This window comes from Dipteris shenzhenensis, chromosome 3, assembly GCF_047967505.1.
Source record: "Dipteris shenzhenensis isolate YYH24624 ecotype China chromosome 3, Dip_SZ_1.0, whole genome shotgun sequence".
NCBI classification, from domain to species: Eukaryota; Viridiplantae; Streptophyta; class Polypodiopsida; order Gleicheniales; family Dipteridaceae; genus Dipteris; species Dipteris shenzhenensis.
The window spans coordinates 44,101,024-44,105,938 of NC_141598.1; positions in this window are offsets into that span (position 1 = coordinate 44,101,024).

A 4,915-nucleotide genomic window follows, 5' to 3' on the forward strand; every position below is an offset into this window, starting at 1 on the left:
GAGGGGGTTAATCTATTACATGAGAAAATGTAAAAATGCAAGAGTAGGTGAATTTCTTTACATGCTTGCTTGCACGTGCTATATGGAGTTTATGAAGAGTAATTCCTCGATGCATTTGTGGTCCTTGGCTTGTCCTCTTCTTCATCTCATAATATCTCTTCTTCCTCCCCTTTAACACAAAACCCATTCTAAAACCATAATTAGAATTGCCTATCATACCTTATTTATTGACATGTCAAATATTAAAATTGCCTATCATAACTATCGAATTGATAAGTAGAATTGCCTATCATACCTTACGTTATTGATAGATCAAATATCAAAGACCATGGTGATGCATCGAGAGATATCTAGTATTGTTTAGGCATCCTACATGATTTAAATTGAGAGATATGTACTACCACGTAGGTAACCTACATGAGTTCCACAATTTGGTTAAAGACTTTAAATCATTTGATTTTGTAGTATACAATTCTTGCAATGGTAAATAGAATGGACCGTAATTAGATTTCCTCTATTGAAGAACTTCATAGACAAAAGATGTGCGATTGAGCTACGCGGACTATGGTTTATTGGTGGGTGTCACTTGTGGCATTGGTGGGATTTAGTCCCATAAGCATTAATGTGGCTCTAATGGCCTTAGATATATTGGCTTGATTACCCCTCTCTACTCTCCCTTGAAATGAGAGAGAGAGAGAGAGAGAGAGAGAGAAAGAGAGAGAGAGAGAGAGAGAGAGAGAGAGAGAGAGAGAGAGAGAGAGCCATTCTTGCACATGCTCACTAAAAAAACACACCCAAGAGTTGACATCTTGCACAAAGAAACCAAGTATTCGTTGTTATCTACTTCAAGAAATCCAATACATCGGCTCTAATAGCCCACACAATGGTTATGAATACAAAGGTAGAGCCCACATTTGGAGTCGTATGCATAATGGCATCTGATTTTGAGTCTAGAGAACTACTAGATTCAAACTTCTTTGGTTCTCCCACTTGAAGACTGTGTCTCAGCATCGTTGGTGAGAATGGCAGGATCCCTCTTGCACAAATGAAGACAAAACCCTTTGACAAGTCTTAAGGATGCCCGCTCAAATTAAAATTCTAGACTTGGTGCTTACGTGGTAAACAGATGAGAAGAGGCCTCACTTATAAATCTGCGTGTGGTTTTCAGAATTCCAACCTTCTGTATCCAATCTATGTTGTTTGTGGAGAAATTTGCATGTTGTAGCTTAACACAACCTCACACGAATGGAAGACTTTTTGTCTATGCAAGCAGTTGAATCAAAAAAGCTGCTACAAGATTGCTTGTTTGTGCAAGAAGTCAAATTAAAAAATCCTCCATAGTTCACAAGACATCTCCTTTCTAGATCCATGCCATGGAAGATTAAGAGTATAACCCATATGAGGGAATAAACATGTTGCGGAAACCTCCCTGAAAACTTTCAATTTCAATGCCTTCACTTTCAGAAATCCGTTTTGAGGGAGAAGGGAAGAATTGAAGAGAGGATTGGCAAGGGCATGAGGTCAAAGACCACCATAAATGAAAAGGTCAATGAAACAAATGTCCACACGCAAGAAATGCAACCAATGGTCCATATTGCCTAGATTGAATCCAACGATTCAAACTTCTCCAGTCGCCCTCTTCTGAATAAGTGAAACATGTCGTTACTAGATTAACGAAGGTGACAAGGGCACCCGATTATTTGGCCTAAATGACGAGAGGCTATGCAAGATCAATAGGCCTCACACACGTCATCAAGTACGTGTGGCCTACGCTTACAGGCAACAGGAGTCTTCTCGAGGGAATTAACTAGAGTGCTTGGCCAGCTGAGCTCTTGATGAATACTTCTCTCTTTTGCTATCTTGTTGAGGTTCACATGAGTCACGTTGTCAGAAATGATGCAGAAGATTGATATTCAATTGCATGCAACCTTTTTTAGAGATGTTGTTCATGTCGACAGTAAAACGTAGTTTTTCTTTTTTTCGGAGAAAGACAAATTCCTATTCTTTGCATTGTAAGCAAATCTATTGTCATTCCACTTCGAGCGAACGACGAGGAGATGTATTTCAGAAATGTATAAATAATAAATCAAAACGAAATTGAGCCAGAAGCATGCAACTGTGACAGGAAAAATCCAAACCCAAAGCTGCATTGCATGTACGACAAAAGTTCCAGCACCATTTGCAACTTCATTGGATCCCTTTTTTCGAAGGCACAAATGTTTATTTTTTGGGTCAAATTATGTTCCTACGCTTTAGGATTAGGAAATAGTACTTCCGCGCTCTGGCCGGATGGCCCTCGAGCGTGTTGTAACCTAATGGACCTACTGTGTTGTGGCTCCTTATGTAGTACTGCTCTAAAGTTCGTGCTTTGTCTACGGTGTCTGTTGTTTCCAAAACTTTGATTTCGAAATTTTCTTCGAAGGGCTTGTAACGTTGCAAGTCCTCTTTCATTTTCGCCGGTGGTTTTTTATTGTGCTATTTGATCCTCCGCGGCAGGTCCGTCGTGCTCCCTATGTACTTTCTGTTGTTGGGCTTGCACGTGATGCAGTAGACGACGAGGCTCGCGCGATTCCCTTGCGCGCGGGCGCTTCAGTGGAGGCTCCTCCTTCATCTCGAGGCTCGCGTCTTTCAATGTCGTACCTGCGTAAACATTGACAATTACGTTAGTCATCGAGGTTTTCGGTCTTTTTTTTTCATTTGACGTCCATAATAGAATGCATTTATTTACTTGCCCTGGTTTTTCTCTGTTGCCGTGAAAGGATCGTTTCCAATACCGAAGCGCTCCTCGTATAAGTCCCTGTCGAAAATATACGTTAGCTTCTCCATTGTCGTCACCGGGTGCGTCGCGTCATGCGTCCCTCCAAATTGTTCCATGAATTGTTCGAGTATAGCCGTTGCTTGATCGCGCGTCATGTCTCTCAGCAACTCCAAGGATACGTTGTACCCGTAATGCAGCAGCACGCACGCATACGCTGTGATCCCTTTCATCTTCGTGTCTAGTAGCTTCTGCCCCTCCAAACTTTCCATCATCCTATCGGTCTCATCGAACTCAATGTCAAGCTCGACAAGGATCTCTTTGAGGAGTCCTGTAGGAGAAGTGCAATCGATGATGAGTTTGTTGTTCTTGCAACTCGTTAATTCTTTTTCTCAATTGTTGTGTTTTTTTTAAATTTTCGGAAGCATTACGCACCATTTGCGAATCTCAAGCCTCCCGGCTCTCTTTTAGCTGGCAAACGCCTATTGCAGTTGTCAATGAAGTCGCGTAGTTCCGCATACGTGTTGAAGCCGTTGATGTAAGCTCCCGGACGTTCTCCTGCATTGTTTGCTAGCCGGAATTGCTTTGTGGTTAGGAAGAACCTCCTCTTTGCTGGTGGAGGTTTTGTTGCCTTCGCGTTGCTTTTGTATAGCGCAAATAGCTGCTTGCAGGCACGACTTATTACACCGTCTTTTCAAATGAGCCGTCTTTTTAAATCTTTAAGAAAAAAAGATTCTTTCATGCTGGTGGAATTTACCTTGTCTGCGTCCATGTCTTATGCTGCAATGTCTCGAGCTTTATGATTCTCTGCACCTGTTCTCGACAACAGACAAGATATTAAAACCATTTTCCTTGCACGCACGTTTGACGCAACATATTCATGACTTGCCTCTGCCTTTTTCAATCTCTGGTAGTGAATACCTTTATGCGCGTGGTTGTGTTGTCGGCTGTGAGAACTCTTGTGGAATTGGTCTAAATATGTCTGGATGTGGGCAATGTAGTATGCGCAGCCTCGTTCTCTCAGTCACTCTGGACAACATCACGTATGCCAGGCCAGGGGCAAACACTCCTCGGAATATGAGCAGCGCTTTGTTGGATATAGTTGCGCCTTGGGATTTGTGTCCCGTGATAGCGTATGCTAGGGTCAGTGGAAATGTGGACTTGTGGAACCATTTTCCATTTATTGCCTTTCGCTGATGCTTCGAGCGTCGTAATGTGAGCACGGCCGCTGTTGTGTCCACAACGACAGTGATACCGTTGATTTCCCCCCTGCTAGTTGCATTGATGCTCTTGATTTTGCACATTGCTCCATTTGCGGCACCTATTGCGAGGTCGATGTTTTCCGTTATCATTGCCTTCGCCCCCACGCAAATTTTTCCTATCTCGTTGAAGCTTTTGTCCTCCAACCATTCTTTGAGAGCTGGTTCGCTCGCGGCATTACTGTGTATTTGAACATGCACAATCGTCTCGGGAGTGTTGAATTTCTCCACAAGCTCATCGTTGAAGATAGCGACATCGACTCTGTGTGTGCAAATGATGGTTGTTTCGGCATCGATGAAGTGGCATGCACCTTCCTTGTCGACAATGCACTACCCCAAACAGTCGGAAATCTCGTCAGTTGTGGGCGTCCTGAGTCTTATGGTATGCAAGAATGCGAGGAACGGCATGTCTCGTGCATGTCGCACCGAGAATTGCATGTGGTACATTTTCGCTGCAGGCCAGTGCGCGGAGGATGTGATGTGGCACGGCTCGCAGAGATCCTCGCGGTGTTTGCAGACTGGCGGTAATTGCACCAGGTCTCCAAAAATTATCAGCATTTTGTGTCTGAATGGCTCATGCAATGTGCCATTCGTGACATTGACGATTTGTCTTACCACGAGATCGAAAGTCATCCTTGTTAGCATGGACATCTCGTCAATGATGATCGCGTTGGCTTCCTTGATTGCGAGGTGTCGCTCATCCGTCTCATGGATGTTCAGTGGGTATTGACTGCTGCGCACAGGGATCTTGAATTGGTAGTGTACAGTGGTTGCAATCCCGCTCAGCCGCGTCGCAGCCGCCCCTGTTGATGCACAGAGTATTGCCGTTTTGTTTTGCGCTACCAGATGCGAAACATAGTATCGTATCAAGAAGCTTTTGCCGCTACCTGGTGTTCCACAG